This window comes from Sturnira hondurensis, unplaced genomic scaffold, assembly GCF_014824575.4.
Source record: "Sturnira hondurensis isolate 20B ecotype Veracruz unplaced genomic scaffold, ASM1482457v3 Scaffold0007406, whole genome shotgun sequence".
In the NCBI taxonomy this organism is placed as follows: domain Eukaryota; kingdom Metazoa; phylum Chordata; class Mammalia; order Chiroptera; family Phyllostomidae; genus Sturnira; species Sturnira hondurensis.
In genome coordinates this window covers 13,883,147-13,905,477 of record NW_028080037.1, presented here as the reverse complement: position 1 = coordinate 13,905,477, position 22,331 = coordinate 13,883,147, and the positions used below count along the sequence as shown (strand labels likewise).

General features: G+C 55.0%; 1 long non-coding RNA gene across 3 annotated transcripts; it reads right to left on the bottom strand.

Moving 5' to 3' along the window:
• Nucleotides 1-1,553: 1,553 nt before the first annotated feature.
• LOC118991245 (uncharacterized) lies at nt 1,554-6,528 on the bottom strand. 3 transcript variants are annotated; one of them, XR_005067375.1, is made up of 5 exons: nt 6,372-6,528; nt 4,368-5,117; nt 3,776-3,850; nt 3,442-3,582; nt 1,554-3,025 (listed from the first exon to the last, which is right to left on the bottom strand). It is a non-coding gene; the product is annotated as an uncharacterized LOC118991245 (long non-coding RNA). The 3 variants fall into 3 exon arrangements; XR_005067374.1 differs by having other exon boundaries at nt 3,766-5,117; XR_005067373.1 differs by having other exon boundaries at nt 3,776-5,117.
• Nucleotides 6,529-22,331: the final 15,803 nt, after the last annotated feature.

The following is a 22,331-nucleotide window of genomic DNA, read 5'->3' as shown; positions in this document are numbered from 1 at the left end:
GGCACCTTGTCACAGGCCACAGCGTCCCGGCCGAGCCCTGGGTTAGTAGGTTAATCACACCATGCAACACTGCCCGGCCCCTCCAGCCGGGGAGCCTGGCCTGACCAGGGCAGGGGGTCTGCCTCAGGGCCCCGCAGCCCCACCCGAACCAAGACCATCCACGTGGAGCCTGCCCAGAAGCATCTGCTTCCCTCGGAAACCCTCTCACCAAACATTTCAGTTCCCTTGAAAATAGACCTCGCTTGTCTTGGCTAGACGCCCCCTGCTTGGTTCTGGTCAGGCCCTTCCCAGAGGGCTGGATCCTGTCACACGCGCACACACACGCACACGTGCACACACCACATCTTCCCACTAAAGGGCCGATGCCCCAGAACCACTGTGTGCAGTGGGCTTCTCTTCTGGTCACCACCAGCTGGGCCTCTGGCTGCTCCAACCACGAGCTGTCTCCGCCTCATCCCCGCACTGCGCTGAGCTCACCACCACCCAGAGCCAAGGTCAGACGTCCTTGCCCCTCCTGGTCTATGGCCTTGCCAGCCAATGTTGCAAAGCACCTTCGTGCGCCCCACTTACAGCCTCTCCCATCACTGCTGTTAACTTCCCCACAAAAACCTCCGCACTTCCCAGGCTTCCCTGGCACTCTGTTGAGATTCTGCCCAGTGAAGTCTGGGGGGAACACCCCATCCTTGAGCGTTCAGCATCCACCCACATTGCAAAGGCTCTAAGAAGTCCCACAGTTCAGAAACGTACTGAATTTGACCTCGCCTTTTTTTTTTTTTTTTAAAGAGCAAGGGCATCTCCTGGAGCTCACCTGGGAAATCTCTGCTCTAATTCCACGCCCCTCACCCCAACTCCCACCGGAAGCTCTCTGCGAAGCCACATCCTTCTCAGCTTTCAGCGCCCTGATGGGGTCGGCCTTGCGGGGAAGTCCGTCCAGGCTACTACAGCCCACTCTGGGATCTCACTCCCGCAGCCAAGCTCTCAGAACCTGGGCCTCCGTGGACGGGCTTCTGCCCCGTTTTCCAGTTCTCCAGTTCTCTCTGGAGAGCTGCTTTTCTCCCGCTCAGCGAGGCTGTGAAGTCTGAGCATTGGAACCACGGCTAGAGCTTCACCTGGACCCCTCCCCAGTGGCTGCCCAGGAAAGGGCTCCCAGCAGATGCTCCATGCTGCCGGGATGAGAAGAAGTTAGATAGGAAGCTTGGGAGCTACTGCGGAGGCCACGAAGCACAGCCGCTTCCCCAAGCTGCTCAGAGAGGGGTCTTAAGAAAACAGGCAGGGGAAGAGCTAGGCAGAGATGCTTCTGGATCGAAACATGCTGACTTCACAGTCCAGAGCACCGAGAGAAAAAAGGCAAAGCCTAGATCTAAACTCCTGGGGCGGGGGGAGCATCTCATGGGCACCTATTAAAATGCAGGCCCTGTGCCAGCACTCGGTTTCACTGAATCCCTCCAGGCCACCCTCCCCCCAAGGGAACAGATGGCCCCTTCTACAGAGTGGAAGTCAGACTCACAGAGAGGAGGGGACAGCCGAGTGTGCACGGTGCAAGGTGGAAGGTGCAAGGTGGTACGGCCGAGTGTGCACCCTCAGCCCAAAGCCCAGGCTCTTCCCAGGACATCCCTCTCCTGGGGGGGTCCTCCTCACTGCCCTGCGCCCAGCCAGTTCTGTGCGTCCCCGGGGGACCCAGGGCCACCCTAGCCCAGGCCCCCCACACTCTGTTACACCTGCCTGTAATGGACTAGTTGGTGTCCCTCCCCAAATTCAGAGGTTTCAGCCCCACTGTGACTCTGTTTAGCGATGGGGTCTTTAAAGAGGTAATTAAGGCTGAATTAGGGTGGAGCCCTAATCTGGTAGAACTGCTGTCCTGATAAGAGAGAGAGAGACACCAGATTTACCCATCCCCACCCCCACCTCTGGGTGTGTGCACAGAGAAAAGGCCCTACGGGGACACCAAGAAGGTGGCCACCTGCAAGCCAAGGAGAGAGGCCTCAGGGGAAACCAACCCTGGCACCTGGATCTTGGACTTCCAGCTCCAAAACTGTGAGAAAATACGTTTCTGCCATTTAAACCATTCCATCCGGCAGCCCGAGCCGACTGGCACAGGCCCCCTCCCCACCCTGGGAAAACGACCTCTAGCTTGAAGCTTGCCTGAGGAAGTCCAGGGGGGGTCTTGTGCAAACACTAGAACCAGACCCTCCAAAAGGCCTGGGATGAATGGAGAATGGTGAGGTGGGCGTGAACCTGTGTGATGGGAGAAGCGTGGGGCCTGCCTTGCCTGCCTTGCTCCCCACAATGACAGAATCAGGGAGCAGGGCTCTGAGGTCTGACACCTGGGGAGACCCTGCGCTGGGTCTCCTCCTGTGTTGGAAACCCTCCTCTTTCAGGATAGCACACCCATACCCACCCCCACAGCCGCCCCTCCCAGACCCTGACGGCCTCCTCCCAGTGGCCGTCAGATAGAAGAAGAGCACGAAATATCCCCGCGAGCACCACTCACAGGGCAGATGGCGCACAACAGACTGAGCAGAGCCGCTCTGCCTTCCCTCCCACTGGCAGCTCCGCCCAGCTCCCACCTGCTGCTGCTGCCCACCCCCCACCCCCCCACCCCCGCATCCTGTAGGGTCCTCAGGACCAGGCCTTGGGGAGGGTGGGGTCAGTGGGGCCTCTGCCCTGGCTGGCTCGTACCACCAGCAGAAGGTCAAGGAGGAGCCAAGTCTGCGCAAGGTCAGAAAGTGAAGGCCCAGAAGGCGGGTCCAGGCAGCTGCAGATGGGACGGTGGGCTGCCGGCCACGTGCACACCCCTCGAGCTGGCCTCTCTAGCCAGGTCCCCATTTCCCTGAGCATCGACCCGGAGGGCCCGGCATCCACGCAGGAGAGGCTCCATCCCGGGAGTCGGGCAGAATAAGGTCTTGGGAGAAATAGCGAGGATTCCAGAAAACCGCCGAAAGCTGCTCCCTGTGCCCCTGTGGCCAGAGTCACACGGGCTCCAACGACAAGACCAAGGCTGGGAGTCCCGGAGCTGCGGGCACACCTGGGGGAGGCACGGCGAGTTAGGATAAGGGCACAGCCTTCGTCCCCGGCACCTCACATCCGCCCAACCACCAGAGGGGGAACACCTTCGGAGACCCCCAGGCTCCCTCCGATGCCCCCAACACCTAGACAGGGTGCAGGTGAGGGCTCTGAATGCCACCAACTTTTAGAAGAATAGGAAGTGATAAAAGCCGTGGACACCCACCTGGGTAGGACTAGCTGGGAGAAGAGGAAGCAATCAAGGAAACCCAGAGCCAGCCCCGTGGGCATCATGACCGAGGGCCAAGGGTACCAGCGGAAAGAAGGGGCCTTCAGAGTCCTTGGGAGGCCTGGGTTCCTTTTACAACATTCCCGCCAAGGAGACCTCTGCAGTGTTCTCCAAAAATACACAGCACACACGTACACATGTACACATACCTCCCAGGACGGGGAGCTCACTGCCTCGCTGAGACTGTGACAAGGCATGTTCTCACTCGAGCATCTACAAGGGCAGAACCATGCCTGTGGTGTGCACTTCTGGAGCGTTGGACTGGGAGAAGGGCTTGGTCCATGAGTGTGCTGAATGAAAGAAGATGCTGAAATCGCTGCCGTCGATCTGCCCCCACCAAGACCACACAGAACAAGCCTGCTTTTCAAGAGCTGAGGTGTCTGGCCAGGCCCAGACCTGGGGCAGGGTCTGAGTGGGGAGACAGTCTCCCTCCATGAAATAAGATCAGTGGACCCTCCCTCCCCCAGGCTTACCCGGGCTCACCTGGCCACGCCCAGCCAACACAGCGGTAGCCAGGGCCCAGCTCCTGGCTCCCACGTAGAGCCCCGCAGGCCCATCCTGGAAGACAAAAGAGCCACCACACTGCAGGAGAAAACTGCAGGCAGGCCCCTCCCCAGACCTGACCCAGTCCTGGGCTGGGCAGAATCCTCTGCTAACAAGAGGAAAGCTTGAGAGCCAGAGGGGCGGGGCCCAGGCACATCCCCCTCCTCCTCCCTTCCTCCCATCCTGGGACATCCGTCACCCACTTCCTTGGTCCCCAGCAACAGCGGAATGGGACCCAGGAAAAATGGAACAGAGACAGGAGTGGGGAGTTTGGATCCCAGCTCCGGGATGCTGTGTAGCCCTGGAAAGTTTGTCTCTCCATCCTGGGGCCGTGGGACCCTCCCAGCCCTGACAGTCACCCGAGGCACACAGTAGTGACAGTGGGCAGGAAAGAGCAGGGGCCCTTGTTCTCAGACACAGTTATTTTTCTGTCCCCCGCCACCTCCTCAGATGCCCACTAATTCTGGCCCAGACCATCTCCCAAGTTACGCTTTGGGTGACAGATAAGCCACCTTCATCGAGACTGGCAGACCTGGGCTAGAAGAGTCGCTGGCCCTCCACACATATTTCAGAACCCACTGTGGGCACCTGGGACCTGGGGCACAGGTCTAGGGGTGGCGCTGAGAAGAATGTGTCCTATAGGCAGTGGCTGCGGTCCCCACTGGACCGCCAGGCAAAGGAGCCCTGGCCGAGTTGTATAACTAGGAAGACAAAGGGCCGGTAGTGAGGACAGAAGGGCCAGCCCAAGTCACCAGGCGTCCCCAGCCTCCCTCTGAGACCACATTGGCCAGTTCTCAAAATGAAGCAGTTCAACTCAGCCCCTCAGCAGTTCCTGACAGTGGACTTTCTAAAACACTAGACTTGACCCCACAAGCAGGGTGTGAGTATTACCTTTCGTGGGGCCCCATAACGTGGGGACAAGCCCTTTCTCTGCGGCACAGAGGAAGAAAAGTGAATGAGCTGCATCACCAACGCCCCCTCCCACCTGGGGGCGCCTGCCTGCACAGACCAGGAGAGGGCAGGCTGGGAGGCTGTGGGCTGGTAAGTTTGAATACTTATCTGCAAGGCGGCCTCCTGCGCGGCCTTGGCCGTCCAGAAGCAGTCAGAAACTGCCTTCTCTCAATTCTGCCCCGGGATCTTGCTGTGCTCGGCAAAGACGTCCTCAGGGGAGCATCGTGTGAGCAGAAAGACCCTGTCCCCTGGCCGTCATGTGCCCATCCTGGAGGTCAATAAGACAACGGCGTTCTCAAGGACGATGTCAGCTCCTGGGTCAGGCTGACAGCTGTGTAGGAGAGAAGAAAAGAAGGCTCTGAGGTCAGACACGCACAGATGAGGCCCCCAACCCCATGGGTCCGACATGTGACTCCAAGTTCATTCTCCAAGGCTTAGGCAGTGCCTGGCACACAGTAAGTGTTCCAAAACCTACTCTCACCAGTTAACGATTTAAACTGCGAGTAAATCTTGGGGGAATACTGATGTCCCAGCAACATGAGTCATAGTTTTCCCGTGGCATGGGTGCCCCCCAGGGTGGGGGGGGTAAACACCCAATTAGAAAGGCCAGCTCTAACTCAAACCCCTTCTTAGTGATGGGACCAACCACCCCCAGTACCTGCATCTGATGGAATCTGCTTGGCGGGGAAGAGGGACAAACTGTTGATACCATGGGTGAACCTCAAAAACGTACAGAGTGAGTGAAAGAAGCCAGGTACACGTGCCAGATGGTCCCACTGATGTGAAACACCCAGAAAAGGCAAACCCACGGAGACAGTAAGTAGACCGGTGCTTGCCTGGGATTAAGGGTGGGGTGGGGGTGAACGGTAAATGGGCGTGAGGAATCTCATTGCGGCAACGGAAACTCTAAAACCGATCGCTGGTGCTGGGCGCGCAACTTGGTCAATTTACGGGAAATCACCGTGCTGTGCTCTTGAAGTGCGTGCGTTACACCATCTAAATGATGCCTCCGTGGCGTCAGACGAAAAGGGATAGAACTTCTGATCCATGCAAAAACAGGTACAAACCTCAAAACCTCGGTGCCAAGTAAAAAAAAACAAAAAGAAAAAAGCCCAAACACAAAAGCTTCCATATTTGCGGCACCATGGAATGAGCAACCTTATCCACGGGCGTAGAAAGCAGACGGTTGGTTCCCCGTGCCCGAGGCTGGAAGACCATGGACAGGGGGCACTGTAAGGGGTAAAATGTTTTCTATTTTGATTGCCATGGTGGTTAGCTAGGTGTGTGTATGTTAAAACACGCCGAAATGTACGCTTTAAACGGGTGCCTTTCATTGTACGTAGATTCTGCCTCAGTGAGGTCATTTTTGTAAAAATTGCTTCTCTGTGATGACAGAGGACAAGAACTGAGGAGGGCTGGTTGACAGGCCATACAGAGACCTGGTGGGGGCCCCAGGGCCCAGCATCTCGGCGTCCTCTGGCCCACAGGAGCCACGCCCCACCCACTTCAAGCCAAGTCAGGTGCCCCATCGGAGAAGCCTTGATGGAGGGACTGGAGCCCAGAGAATCCTGGAGGCCCCGCCTACCTCTGAGATCCAGGTCTCAGCAAATACGGATTTCACGGTAGACAGGCCTGAGCGCAATGCTGGTCTCTACCGCCCCGTGGGTGCACAAAGGAGAGGACGGGTCACCCTGGTTACTCCTCTGAATTTGTCACAGCTACAAGCAGCCTCCTGAATGTGTCTGGAACTACACAGGCAGGCAGAGAGATGCCTCCACCTGTCACCAAGAGAGAAAGAGAGAGGGGTGGGGAGGTAAATACGTACCCGTGGGCTCATTGGAGAGAGACGCCAGGGCCCTGGTCTGAAATCACAGGCTGCATCCAAAACTGATCTCATCGGATACAGAGCAGAAGCAAAACAGGAAACTGGGGGGACGGGTATCTGGGTCGGACCAGCACCAGTCAAAACACCCTAACCCACTGGAAACGACGGGGACTTTAGGGCACAGGTCCCTGTCCAGCTCGGCCGCCCTGAGCAAGCGCATCACCCCTCTGGGTCTGGCTTCTTATCCATGACATGGAGACATTAAGTGCCTGACCCCCAGGGCTATTATGAGGATTAAATGGGATGATAAATACGCTCTATCCACTTGCATTCTATTTACTACCCTGTGCACATCGTTCCTTAACACCGCCCAGAGGCTGTTCATTTCTGCGTGTCCCCCCCTCCGCCCCACTAAACTCTGTGCGCAGTTCCTGGTAATGATGAACAGCTGCCAGGAAAACATGCATTTGGTTGCATCTTAGGATCCCCCTGGGTTTTAGATTTTTTCCCTGACTCTGGAATAAAATAGAAGAGATAAGAGGCTTGCGGGAAACACTGGCCTAAATTGCTTCAGATGAGTGAGTGCTGAGAAATAAGGAAGCTCCTGGGAATAACACAATGTGCACGCGGGAGACAAACGCTGAGGGGAACGGAGGCTCCTACAGAGGCGCAGAATGCACTGTTTCTAGACAAAGTCCAACAACCGACACAAAGGAGGAACTTTGGAAATAAAATCTCCCTCAACAAGGAGCCTCTGAGGTGGGGAGAGGTTGGGGGGGTGGGGTGCAGAAAAGCAAGAAGGAAGGAAAGGAAGGTCAACAAACATTTCCTGGTAGATACGAACAGGGGCACCTTTAGCTATCTGACACAACAGGAGCTGGGTTTATTGTCCCCATTTTACAGAGGAGGAAACTGAGGTTCAGGGGAAAGCGCCTTGCTCCAAGATCACCCAGAGACAAAATGGTGCCAATGGATTCTAAAAAGGCCTGCTGGACCCCAACGGGGCAGAAGACTTCTGTTCAAGTGTGGGGGTGGGGATTAAATGCGAAAAGACCTGTAGGAGGTACTTGAAAATGGCAAACACTGGCCGTCAACATTAGTGTCACTGTGAAGACACTGGACCTCGACTGTTAAAGCGTCTCAGATGGCTTTACTCTCATCACTTCGACGATCTTGAGACAATCAGTCCACGTTTCGGAGAGGCGGTATGGTCGTGAAGTGCAGTATAGCGTTGTAGTTACAGACACGTCTCAGAGTTATGCCAGATCCAAGTTCCCATGCTGGTTCTACAATGAACTTGCTGTGTGACCATGAGCCAGTCGCTTCACCTTCCTGAGCCTCAGTTTCTCGTCTGCAATGCTCACCTCCCAGCCTTACCATGGACAAGACGCAGTATCCAGTGAGAACCTTGGTAAACAGTTACTAAACAGTAGCTAGAGCTGGTTAATGAACAATCTCCCCCACACTCCTGAGCACACACCAGTTCAGCCCCTCCCTCCCTCCCATGCATCATTCAGTAACCTTCAGAGGGGCCCACCTGGCACCAGGAGGGAGACGGGACACCTGCCGCCTCTGATCCAATCAGCCGCCAGAGGGATGGGGAAACAGATGTCACCCTCAGCAGGCCCCTGCCTCTGCCCCTGAGTATCTCTGGCTATTGTTCCCGAGCTCCAGCTGACAGATGAGCCGGGCTGAGGAGAGGAGAAGAAGAATCCCCTGGGAACAAAGGCTTCTGCTGTAAGTTATTCACCAGCCCATTGAACCTGCATAATGGGCCCAGTGCTCCAGAAACACCCTACCCACATGGCCCAAGGCTCGCCCTGAGGAACCCACAGCCCAAATGCACACGAAGGCAGATAACCAAGCGTTTATCTGTACGGGACCCGGGGGCCGTGGAAGTGAACTCTGAGTGTACACAGTGGTTACACTATAGCAGCAGTGTCTTTATGAAGCACCTACTGGGTGTCAGGCATTTTACACACCCTGGTTCAGAGCCTCAGCCTTTTAAAGCAGGGGCCCTGATTCCCACTTCACAGATAAGGAGACCAAGGCTCCGGGAAGATAGATCACCTCCTTCCTGAAGCAGACCCGGAGAGCAGGCAGAGAGAAGGGTCCTTTCTCTTCCCACCACACCCCACTGCTGCAATGACGGACAAATTCTAAGAGCGTAGTTCTGTCCTGGACGAAGCATGAGATCAGGTCCAGAGAAAGACACTTAAAAATGAAGGTGGATACAAAGAAATCGACCGGCAGGTCCAATGATAGGAAACTGAGCAGAGCGAGCGTGTTTGTCTACTTCCTGAAACACCAAACCCCACAGTGATTTCTGCAGAGGGGATGAAAACACAGGGAGACGCCTTTGATGTAACTTGGTTAAAGGTACATGTCCCGCACAGTCGCAATGAGTATTTTCAGTATAGAAACAGGTACCAGAAAAAGACACATGAACACGGGAAACACAGAAGTTGTTCTTGGGCGATGAAACTATGGAGTTTTCTTCCCGTCTTTTTCCTCAAATCTTCTACCATTATCATGTATTTTAATAAGTTTTATCAAATTTGTAAAAATCACCCCAAATCAGAAAGTTCTCCTTTGGAATCGGGTAGAGACAGTGGTTCTTTTAAGGCTCCCGGTAAGGAGTTGTGTGAAGACAGGAGCACTCTCCTCCACTAAAAGGTGGAGAGATGGGTGGAAAGGGCAGGAAGAAGGATGCAGGGTAGAATTCAAACTCTTTCTCCATGGAGGGCCATTACGTAATAAAATAGGTGGGCTTTGGGGGCACAGGGAATGTCACCTCAAAATCCTTCATCATGAAATTAACCAAACTCGGTATGGCTTTTCGGCGCCACCCAAAAGCTAGCTGCTGGCAAAGCGTCTCCAAGGAAACCATTTTGCCCAGACTGCTTCGCGGTTCTAGGCCAGGGATGAGGGTAGATAGCGGGGAGGAACTGTTCTCTCAACCGACGGTCGGCCCACGGGCAGGAGGAGACGGTGTCAGGGGCCAGGGCACACACCCAGCCGCCCAGCCCCACCCATTCCTGCTGACTCATGCCCTGGCCACGTGGCCCGCGCGTCTGCGTATTAGAAGCACCGCCCCTGAGGTCTGAGCACCGCTGTCCTCAGGTTTCCCTGTCTGTCAAGTGGAATTACTCATCCCTACCCGCCTACCCAACCCCACGCCCAGCGAACCAGAAGCCCCGAGACTCTCCCCAAACGAGAATGTGCTCCGGAAAGTAAAGCACCTTGCCGCTGGGTCCCGTGCTCCGCCGGAGGCTGGCGTCGAGAAAAACAAAGCCGCTTCCTGCACGTTTACTCACCTTTCTGCCCCCACCCTCCCCGCCCCATCGCCTCCCTCCCGTCTTCCCCCAGCAGCAGGTGGGGGCGTTTTCCCCGCCGGGGCACTGCAGTGGGGTGTGCGCGCCAGCAATCCCGGCTCACGGCGGCCCCTGGTCTGGAGCCCGGGATGAGGGTGGAGAATCCAGGCTCCCGGGGTCTCCCCCTGCACCGTCCAAGAAGCAATTTCTCTAGCCCGGGCCCTCTAGCTGGGGGAGAGGAGAGAGCTGGCCCGCTCGCTGCCCAATTCTCAGCCTCTCCAGAGAATGCATTGGAAGGGAGGAGAGGTGAGCAGGGAGCTAGCGGCTTCTGAGGTCTCCTCAGCCCCATTTGGGGGTGTAACCTGGGCTTTACAGTCCGATATACCTGGACTCAAAATCCCTAGCTCTGCGACCTTGGACCCGCCGCACGGAACGCTCTCCGGATCTAAATTGCCTCACCCTTAAAATGGGACCGCTGTGATTCGCATGCAAAGCACTAAGCACGCTGTTGGCATGGGGCAAGCTCTGCGTAAACTGATGGATCGTTATTACAATTATCAATGGTTTTCTGCCCCTCTCCGCCCTTTTGGAGCCACACGCAGGACGCTAGACATCTGGAATTTGAGTCCCAGAAGTGGAGCATTGGCAGGAGCTGGGGTGGGGGGGCGGTGTTCAATATGAGAGAAGGGGGCTCCGGGACTCTGCTCCACCAACCCGCCCCCGCCCCCAGTTCTGAGACTATTGGGCTCTGTCCGAGATTTGGCCAGTTAACAGCTAACCTGGCGGATCAGAAAGGTCCAGGGTCCCCTCATGTCTGTCTAGTGGCGGGGGGAGAGGAAGGTCTTTGTTCCTCATCCTCCCTGGACTCCCAGGGCATCCTTCCCTTTCCCTTCCCCGGTGCCCCACCCAAGCCGGCGTCTTAGCTGCATTTCATAGCTGCAGGCTGGAAGGAAAGGCTCTTCATCCATCACACTAGGGGCACTTTTGCCATCCCATGAACCCTGCCTGGGACCCTGGGACCCTGCGACCTACCCTCGGGGAATTAGGCTGTTCCAGGCGCGGCGACCAGCATGCTTAAGAGAGGGCGATGTGAGGATGGGGCGGCGGCTCACCTCGAGTCGGCGGTCCTGCGGCTCGAGTGCAGAGGTCTCTTTGTGCCCGGGCTCACAGCGCAGAACTGGGGAGCCCCTGCAAGCGCCTCCCATCGCAAACTCCTCCCCGTACTCGTCCGCAGCCTCCCTCCCTCTGGTCCCCCGAGCGCAGCCGGCATCGTCTTTGTAGCTGCTGCAGCGCCCAAGAAATTTTAATGCGGGAGCGTCTGGCAGGCGGAGGTGCCCCACCCCCGGCCCTCGCCTCGGCCCTGCTCGCTCCTCCCCGCACCCCTGCCACACCACACTCCACCCCCTACCTTCCCTCGGGGGTCCAGACCAGGGAGCAGGGGTGCGGCCCGGAGTGGAGGGGCGGCACCGCTGCCCCCGCCGCACAAAGGGACCAGCCTCGAGGGGCGCTCAGCCTCCAGCATCCCTGTTCGCGCCGCTGCCATAGCAACGCTCACCGGGCTGGACCCCGGAGCCCAGAGCGCAGAGATGGAGAGGCGCGCTTGCGGTGCGCGACCTCGGACCAGGGGAGCAGAAGCCTGGACCCAGGCGTATGAGGACGAAGAGACTGGTCCTGGGGTACCAGCTACTTAACCCGCACCGCCTCGGTGTCTGCCTCTCAGTTTACCCTGCTAGATGGACACGTGCCCGTGGTGGAGTCGAGATCTGAACCCAGCCTGGGTCTTCTTCACGCCCATGTTCGTGCCACTCCGTCGCTTGGCCTACCTTTTATAAATTTGGTCTTTTTTTTTTTTAACTGCCCAGTCCTTACTGCCTACTAGTTCTAGAACTAGAAAGGAGTCCTAGACCAGCAGTGTCAACACCCCTTGGAACGTGAATTCTCAGGCCCGACCACAGAGCTCTCGGATCCAAACCTCTGCGGAGGGGACCGGAGAATTGTGTTTTCATAAGCCTTCCAGAATATTCTGATGCACATTCAAGCTTGAGGACCATGGTTCTAGACCAGCGATTTTCAACCTTTTTTATCTCATGGCACACATAAACTGCTAAAATTCTGCAGCACACCCAAACATATATTTTTGGCTGATCTGACAAAAAACAGGTATAATTTTGATTCATTCACGCCAGATACCTATTGTTGGGTTGGCTGGGGTTTTTTTTATTTTTATTTGACGGTCTAAGGGAAAATGGGTCAGTCCCCCTGACTCAATAGTCAGGTATTGCACGTTTTAAAAATTCTGTGGCACACCGTCTGAAAATCGCTGTTCTAGCCCTGCCCGGACCGCTCACTTGGTTGGTGGTCATCTGGCAAAGCGAATGGTCTTCAGTTGGGTTCCCAGTTGGGGCACAGGCCTGGGGTTGGGTTTGGTCCAGGTCTGGACGTGTGTGAGAGGCAACCCGTCCGTTTCTTCCTCACACCAGTGTTTCTCTCCCTCTCTTTTTCTCCTCTGCCCTCTTTCCCTCTCTCTAAAATAAATGTTAAAAGTCTTTTTTAAAAATCAGCCCTGTAGGGTGTGGGTCAGTGGATTGAGCACCAGCCTGAGAACCAAAGGCTGGCCTGCCTCTTGGATTCCCAGTCAGGGCACATGCCTGGGTTGTGGGTCAGGCCACCAGCAGGGGGCGCTAGAGAGGCAGCCGCACATTGATGTTTCCCTCTCTCCCTTCCTCTCTCCAAAATAAATAAATAAATATTGTTTTAAAAAAAGAATCACTGTTCTAGACCATCCCAGTGGCCTCTGTAACTACTCTGTCCTGACTTTAAATGTCAGCTCTGTCCATGTCCCTTAGCTGATTCCTAAAATTCAGTTTCCTGTTCTATGAAGTATCTGTAATATTAGAATCCACCTCCTAGGGTTTTGTGGGTTAAATGAGGAAATACAGGGGAGGGGATGCCAGGTAGGGATGCCTGGCATTTAGTAAGGACTCAAAAGCATGTTTTTATTATAGTATTATCTGTCTTCTTTAATTTTCACACTCCCATGTACATTATTTGTCATCTTCACGGCTCAGACTAGGACATTAAGGCTCTGAGGGGCAAGGAGAGCTGCCCACAGTTACTCTAAGGGACCCAGGGGGGATTTAAACCCACCACTTCAGGTTCCAAGTTTGCTAGCCATCCTCCTTACTGCCCATCTCTTGCTGGGATCCACAGCTTTGATCTTCAGAAACCCCAGACCCAATTCAACAAACCCTATAGCCCATTTCCAAAGATCTCGGCCCAAGGTCATTGCAGGAACCCAAAAGGCCCCAGGGAGGTCCCAGGTGCAGCCTCCACGCCGATAGAGCTAGTGGTTCTGACAGAGAAGACCCACGTAGAGCAGGCACCATGGGGTGAAGTCACAGCACTGGCCAGAGCACACGGCCACACAATTGTCATTACCAGGGCTGTGAGTTTCTCTTGCATCACCAAACCACAAACGAAGGAGGAAGTGGTGCCCAGCGTGATACGCTCTCCACGAACACGGTGGGCACATAGGAACCACTCTCTGCCTTCAAGGATTCCCAAGCCGCCTGTTTCATAGTCTGTTCCTGAATTCCCCGAGTATCAGCCTATCATTTCCAACATCCATTTGGGAAAAATGAAAACACTTGCCAGCTCCCAATTTTCAACTCTTCTCCTGTTCCTGGGGCTTCTCTAAGCTGAACAATGAGTCCAGGGTCCTATTTCCAAGTATCTTGGCTCTAGGGATAGCCTTCCAAGGAGAGCAGCCGGGTGAAGGCGGGGGCAGAAGTGGTGAGTATGAGACGGTCCTCTGGGCTCACTGCAAGGTGATCATGTCCAACTCCATGGACTCAGGGTGAACCCTACACTGAGTCATGCGAGGAGGGGCCAGACCCCATATCCAGCAGATTCCAAAACTAGCGTGGGCCCGCCTGCTGTCCTCTGTCCCTGGTTTTCTAACACAGCACCTTTTTTCTGATCATGGGTAGCCCAAACTGGCCGTCCTGAGGAATTCAGCTGGCTCTTGGCCCTTCTTCCACCCCTCTGCCGAGTGCCCTTATGGTGAGCTAAACCTTCCTTAGCATCCTCCACTTTCCGGGGATTTCCGGGGCGGGGTTAGAGACCTGCAGCGCCCACTTCCTCTCCTTTGGGCTCGGGGCACAGTGACCACCTCCTTTGGGATCCATATCTAGCTCGATGGCTAGAGCTGGCATGCTTCTTGTTCCCCACCAATGCCACTCCAACCCTCACTTTATCTTTCGGGGAGACCCCGGACATGGCAGAGCACACCCCAAGATGGTCAATGTCATCCTCACCACGTCTCACCAGTCTTCCAGGTGACGTTTACAGGGCTGACTTGAGCCCCGAGAGCCCACGAGCCAGTGACAGTAGCAGACCCCAAAGAGAAGTGTTAATATTCTCTCCAGTCTCCATCGAAAGTGGCCTGAGATGCTTCGTATGGAGTGTCGGTTGCCATGACAACGGGGTCCACTTCAGAATAAAGTTTGCCTCTTTAAACTGGACCAGGTGGTTACCTCACCTATTCCCATGAGACATCACAGCTGCGAGGATCTGCAAGCTACATGGTCTTTGGCTCACGACACAGCCCAGCAACCCAAGATTTCCAGGGGAATTCTGACCCTGGTGACATGTCCAGCAGAGGGGACCCAGGGGTCCTTATCTCTAAAGCAATCCCTGCAGAAGTGCAGGTGGCCCAGGGGGTCAGGGGCCCAGTTGCAATTCTATCATCAGGCCCCTGGGTGCCTCTGAGCCCTCATTCCTTGATTTGTTTGTGTCCTGAAGTGAAGAACTTCATGTAATGCGAACCGCTTTGCAGGGAACAATTCAGTGGCATTTAACACATTCATAGTGTTGTGTAATCACCACCTCTAGCTGCTTCCAAAACATTTCATCGCCCCCAAATAATACCCCTCACCCACTAGGCAGTCACTCCCCAATCTCTCCTCCCCCGCCCCAGCCCCTGGCAACCACAAATCTACTTTCTGTCTCTGCGGATCTACCTATTCTGGTCATTTCGTATGTAAAGAACCATGCAGTATTTGTCCTCTTGGTTCTGGCTTCTTCCACTTCCACATGGACAAGGGTTGTCCATGCCGTGGCAGGTATCAGCACTTCCTCCCCTTTGATGGCTGGCTAAGAGCCCATCTCGTGGATATGGCCCAACTTGCTCACCCACTCCTCCACCGGCGGATGGGCATTTGGCTCGTTCCAACCTTCCGGCCGCTGTGGATAATGCGGCTGTGAACTCGCACGTACAAGGATCTGCCCGAGTCCCTCTTCTCCATGTTGGGGGCACACTGCTCTCTGTGTCTCTTTGCATAGTCCTCAGGGAGCCTAGTCAGGGAGTTCCAGAGGAGTGGCCGGGTGGGCTTCTTCACCTTGCAACCTAAACTATTCACACACACACACACACACACACACACGCACACACACACACAGTGCCACCTCTCTGCCGGGCCACACAGCTGCGGGAACCCCTGAGAATGGGCTCTGGGAAAAGCCAGCTTTTGTGTGCCCTCCAGCCACGTTATTAACGGAGACTGCGCTCCCATCGGGGTCTCCGGGGAGCCCCTCTGACAGCTGTCTCCCCAGTAAGTCTCTCAGATAAAAGATCTCGTGTTTGAGCCCTGGCTGGTGTAGCTCAGTGGATTGAGCACGGGCCTGCGAACCACACAATCGCGGTTCAATTCCCAGTCAGGCCACATGCCTGGGTTGCAGGCCAGTTCCCAGCAGGGGACCCATGAGAGGCAACCGTACATTGATGTTTCTCTTCCTCTCTCCTTCCCTTCCCCTCTAAAGATAAATATTTTAAAAAAGAAATACATGTATTAAAAAAAAGATCTCTTTTTGAAGCAGCCAAGCAGCCACTCCTGCCCCGGGTAAGGATGGGGCTCCTTGAATTTCGGGGGTGGGGGTGCTGGTACAGCTGAGGAGAATGGTGTTTGGTGTGGCCCAGAAAAAAAAATGCCGTTCAACAACTCCCTGTAGCTACAAAATTTCCTGTAACCATTTTCAAATGTAATGAACTTGACCCCTTGACCCTTACTTGACACAATTCTGAGTGCTTTACCCATATCCACCCTCTGGGGAAGGGTGGATATCACCTCTGTCTGACAGATAAGGTAAGCGAGGCTCAGAGAGGGGAAGTGACCTACCCAAGGTCAGCCAGCTAGAAAGTGGTGAAGCTGAGGCTCAAAACCAGCGCCGTCCGATTCCAGAAGCTGCGCTGAAAACCTGTCTGGATTTGTGCTCAGCTCTTCCTTCCCCCCGGAGGGATGCAGGGCCCCACAGCAGCTGGACAGTGACCCTGCCACCTTGCTGGGGTCTCCCTGGGGTCCGTTCAGTCGCCCTGCCCTGGGCATGTCCAGTGGCAGTTCATCTCTGCCTCAGTCTAGGAGGGACATCCTTCGTTCAAGATCCTGGCCATGGATGAGTAGTCTAGTGGCCTCCAGAGTCTTATCTGTCCTACCCCGAGTGGCGGCCTTAATGTGTGGGGGCCAGCAGTCCCACTAGACAGGGCACGGACAGGAATATTAGCCTAGATCATCCCAGATGCAGACCGTGAGACGAGGGTTCAAGTGCAAGCAGTTTATCTGGGAGGTGACCCCAGGAAGCATTGATAACGGCATGAAGTGGTGAGCCAGGGCAGAAAAAACAGGTGCATGGATGAGAAGATTGATCTGCTAGGGCTGCCACAGACTGGGTGACTTCACAGGCATGTACTTTCTCCCAGTCCTGGAGGCTGGAAGTCCAAGATCAAGGTGCCCTCAGGGTTGGTTTCTCCTGATGCCTCTCGGCTCAACTTGCAGATGGCCACCTTCTCACTGTGTCCTCACATGGTCCCCTCTATGGGGACCCTTCTGGTGTCTCTTCCTCTTCTTGTAAGAACCCCAGTCCTACTGGCTTAGGTCCCACCCTGTGACCCCATTTAATGTGAACGACCTCCGTACAGGCCCATCTCCACGTATAGTCACGGTGGGGACTTTGGGCTTCAACATGTGAACTTCAGAGGAGCACAGTTCGGTCCACACAGTGAGCACATCGTGTGGGTATCCAGGACCCTGTCCTGCCGAGGTCCTCTGGGACAGCCTGAGGTCAAGGAAGCCAGGGCACTTACACACCAACTCTTACATGTCATAGGTGAAGGAGGCTCCCCGCACATCGTCACCCCTCGCCACCTCCAGGAACAGAGCAAACACATGCCCTTTACCAGAAAAACCATCAGCGTCATAGAGGTCTGCAGTTCAAAGCCACTGAGGTGCCTGGGCACGGTGCATGTCAAGGGAATACCCACAACAGGAACCCGTGGGGCATTCATTCCGTCATCACCCTCCCACTGCCCAAAGCCACCACAGCAGAACCTGCCCCGGCCTCAACGAATCCAGGGTCACCCCAGTTTGAGAAACTTTTCCCCACTCTGTGCCAAGCTGACACAGGCTGCTGAGTCACACAGGGCTCCGGGCTTCCAGGAGCTCATAGCCCAGTCAAAAAGCAGAAGTTACTGTGCTCAACGCCATAATTAAGGAAGTTCAAGGATGAATAATATACGTTTGTGGCACAACTGGCCTTCAAAGTCAAGAGAAGGCCTTCCAAGTGTCAGACACTGACTGTACCAGGTACTGAGAATCAAAACACTTAAAAGTAAGTACAACACTTCTGATCACTAATTTTTTTCAGGCCCTTTTCAGTTTCAAGGGGGGTAGAAATGAGTCCAAGGCATAATGGTTTCAGGCACAGCTGTATCCAGGTGTTCAAACATTACTAGGGAACTGTCTTTCTCCGGCTGCCTGCAAGAGTAGCTGGGAGGACCCCACCAGGGGCTGCCAGACCCGCTGCCACTTGGCAGTCTCGTTTCCTGTCTTTGCTTCTGGGACTCTCAACCAGGGCCAGCAGCCCAGACGTGGACACGGGTGTCAGACAGACCTGAGTGTGAATCCCACCTCTGTCCTTTACTCTACCACGTTACTTAGGGCAAGAAACGTCACCCCTCTGGGCCTCGGCATCCTCTTGTAAAATGCAGATAGCATAACCTGGAAGAATTCAGTGGTCCGAGCGGAGAAAACACGTGACCCTGTCATGGGGTCAGTAAATTATCGCGTGCGCTCTCTCCACCTCTCTCTGTTGGGACCATTATAAGAGAGTTTCCAGGACCTGAATTCTTATTCCTGGGAATTATTAGAAGGGGCCTAGGACACTAAACAGACCCAGCGCTGTCTGCAGAGCATGCAAATAACAAGTCCCACCCACAGATACACTTGCTTTCTTTCACGTGTGCATCGAGCTGTTGGTCTGACTCAACACAGGTCAAGGGCAACTCCACAGCACATTCAAGGTTACTTTCTTTATCATCAGCCCTTGTCTCTATCCCCATGACCTAAATGCATATCTTCAGCTTTGTGGAGTCCATGATCTATTTTCCCCTAAGAAAAAGTCCAGTGGGCCTAGTGAGGTCTGGGGCTCAGAGCAAGGCTTGGAGCCTCGGAGGTCTTGCGTGAGGTCTCAGGAGCCTCCCCACCTGCCCCCCTGGTTCCGAGGGTGCCTGTCTCTCCAGGCCCCCGTGTCTTTGTCTGCAGCATGTGTGTGCTGTGTGGCTGTGGCCCGAGATCCCGCTGCTTCTTTGTCTCCGCTTTTGTGTGCAGACAACGCAGAAGGGGGGCAGGGTGTGTGTCGCTTTCATCTATTCCATTTCATTATCCATCTGTCCATCTGCATGCCGACCTCCTCCAGACGCCCCGCACCTGCTCCGGGCCCTCCCAGCAGCCACAGCAGGTGCTGCAGCCGGCCAGCCGCTCACTGCTGCTGCTGAGAGAAAAGCAGGAAGGCGCAGTCTGCAGCGACCCCCGCCCCACACACACACACACACATGGCCACAGTCTCCCCCTGCCCGGCCCTCCCACCTCATCTCCTTTCCCACAAACACAGATGCTGGCAGAGCCAGGGAAGGGCCCAAAGGAACCGGGGCTGGGGAGAGAAGCCATGTAGCAAAATTTACAAAGACCCTCCTCCCCTCCCCAATTAAAGTCACCCTGCAGCATTTTAGGTGTAGTTATTCTTTTGACAAACATATGTTGTCAAAAGACAACACCCCTCCCCTCTCTCTCCCTCCTCCCCAGCCCCATTACAGCACCCTCTTGAACATTTCCCCAAGTCATCCTCACCCCACCCAGTGGCACCGCAGTGTCTGTCTCCATCATCCCCCGCTGCGACCTCTGGCTTCCACCCCAGGTCCTTCCGATCTGTTCTCCGACCCAAGCCAGAAGAGTCTCCAAACAGAAAGCTGACCTCACCATTCCCCAGTCCACAGCCCTTCAGCGACGTCCAGCTGGTCTCAGGATGAAAAGCAAGCTCTCACCTGTACCTGCAAGGCCCCACCCTAGCTGGTCCTTGCTGACCACTCTCCGAGCTCTGCTCCAGCCACACACTGCCCCGCCCAGCCCAAGCCTCATCGTCTCCGGGAAACATTCTCTGACCTCCGGGCAGAAGTCAAGTCCATTAGTTACACACACTTCCTGATTGACCCAGGCTACTCTCCTTCCGGGCTGTTTCAGTTTGGGACCATATATTCACTTGCTTGTCCACCGTGTGTACTTGCTTGTACACACGTACACACAGACTCACCCCACCACCCAGCTGTGCAACCCCCCATGGAAGGAATCTACCCTGCTTTTCCATGATGTCATCACCAGGGCTTGGCACCTGGTCTGAGGTACAGGAAGCCTTCAACGTATGTTTGTCAAAAGAATAACTACACGTAAAATGCTGCGGTTCTGGAAGGCCCCTCCAAAACGTTGTATAGGTGGACAAACAGAGACACGGAGAAGGAAAGCGACTTATCCCAGGCCTCTCCTCCAATGTGGCCATGCTGTCAGGGTCATCCCACTGTCCCTAAGGCTCCCTAAAGGTCCGCCTCTCCTTTAGAAGCCAACCCAACACCTCATGCACCCACCCTGAAATGGCTGCAGATACTTGGCCCCCTTTCGGGGACATGCCTGGCTCTGTGCACTGGTGATTGTATGAGCGTCTCTTGCTCCAAACACCTACCTGCTCCTGTCTCCTCGAACGCCTCTGCCTATTCCCTCCCCATTCCTGCGGCCCTGGGCCCTCTCCCAGGCACAGATGCGATCCTAACCCCAGCCTCAGTGCCCTCCCCACTGCAGAAACAACACAAAGCTCTTGGGAAAGACACTAAGGAATGATGCTCCCTGAATATTTGCTGTGTCTCACATTCTGGGCTGAACGCTGTAAATGCAATAGCTGTAACAGCCCAATGGTGCCGGGTACTGATTTCGTCTCCCTTTGACAGAGGGGGAAACTGAGGCTTAAGTGTTATAGCTACCAGGGTGTGAACCGAGATTCAGCCCCAACAGTCTGGACCCAGACCCAGGCCTCACAGAGACCCCACCCCATCCTGGTCCCATTGCACCTTCCCAGGCTGTCATCACCCCCTGCACAGTTGTCCCCACCCCCAGGAGCTCATCTAACCCAGCCTTCCCACCCACCTCAGGGCCACCCTGCAGGACAGCACATTCTTTATTTATGAGATGCATCTGGGCTTCCTGCAAATCAGCCGGAGTGCTGAGCGCCTGCAGTCGGGAGGCAGAGGGCCTCAAGGCCAACAGCCCCCCAGGAGGCAGGCAGGGGCTGGGCTCAGGGCACCAGGCTCCAGCAGGGCCACCCAGTGGGTCTGCAGAGCGCAGAGTGGGACTGGGCATAAAGGGATCTGTTCTTTGGCTCCCCTTGGCCTCCTGGCCTGCCCCAGGCAAGCGGCCGAGAGTCCTTGGTTGGGGGTAGGCGTGGAGAGATGGGAAATAGGGCAGGAACTGATACTAACTGAGCAGCTCCTGAGACCCACACAAAACTCTTCAAGGCAGGGAGTCACATGCCCACCTTACGGGGGAGGAAACTGGGGTTTGCAGGAAGTTGGCAAGCTCTTTCTGAATGTATAACTCTGATTTGCCCCCCCGCCAAAAAAGAGGGGATTTAATGTGGTTTATAAAAATGTCCTCAGCAGAGCCAGAAGACTAAATATAAAGTAAGACATAAAAATTGGGCCAAAGAATATAAAGTCAGGAATTAAGTTCCAAGTGCCTGCCACATGGCTCTATCTAGTTGCTAATAATCCTAGGGACATTGGTTCTGAGCATCCCAACAGCCAATGAAAAAAGGGAATGCAAATGATTTTGCAAATTTCCAAGGTCTACACAGAAGAAAGAAATTAGATGAGCAAACACTCAGCTGTGGTGAGAATTAAGAACATAGAAGGAATCTCAGGCCCTCTCATTGTATATCATAGCTCTAATTCCGCAGAAATTGGCCCCTCTCCCAGGGCCCCAGGACAGAACAATTTTCTGACAGCACCTTGGAGGGTGTATTTCTGTGTCACCACTAGGTGGCAGTGCGGCGCAAGTCTCCGGGGTAGGTTTTTAGAATGGGAGATGACCTCTGCACGGGAGCGGCCTGCAGTGGTGGGAGGGGCCAGGACCGGCTTGAGGAACCTCAGGGAGGTGGTGCCACGCTTTCGATTGAACCACAAGGAAATCAGTCTCATGCTGGGCATGAAGGAGCCTGGAAGGGAGAATCCTGAACAGCGATTCAGGGGTCCCGGCGTCTCTGTGCCAACCCGAGCACATCAAGTTGCCTCTCCTGGCCTCAGTCTTCTCATGTGAGCAAGGGGTGAATTTGCCCCTTGGAGGAAGAGGAAACTGAGACAGGGCCGGAGACGGTCATGGTCACTAAGGTCAAGAACAGTCAGAGGGTAAAGGACTGGGAACTTCTGAGCTTCCGGGGAGAGGAAGAAAGGCCACTGGGGACCCTAGTTGGGACAGGAGGGGAAGTGGTAAGCTCTTTGTTTCCTTGGTGGGCTTAGGGGAGTCAGGACTTTTAAAAATATAAATGACAGAAACTTATCTTAAAAGGTCTTAATCCAAACAAAAGTGGGAAGAGGGTGTTTTGGGCCCATGTGACAAAAGGCACACAGGTGTCTCTATGTCAGGATGGTCAGACTCACTCCCCCCCAACCCCCGCCCTGTTCTGGCCCCTGCCTTCCCTAGACTGGTTTTGTTTCCAGGCTGCCTTTGGTGGCAAATTCCAAGCTTACACCCTATTGCTTCACAAGCCTGGCTCAAAGAGGGCTTCTTTCTCCAGATGGTGGCGAGCAAGACTCCAGAGCCAACTCTCATTGGCTTAAATTGGGTCGTGTGCCCATCCCTGACCCAGGTGTGGTGACTATTATCGGCCAGACCTGGGTTCTATCCTCACCTCTGGAATCAGGACAAATCAACCCTTCGGATGCATTCATTCAGACGGTGGGAGGTGGGGTTCTTTAAACTGAAACTGGGACTCCTCCCAGACGCTGCTTGCTGAAGATCCCCAGAAGGTGCGAACA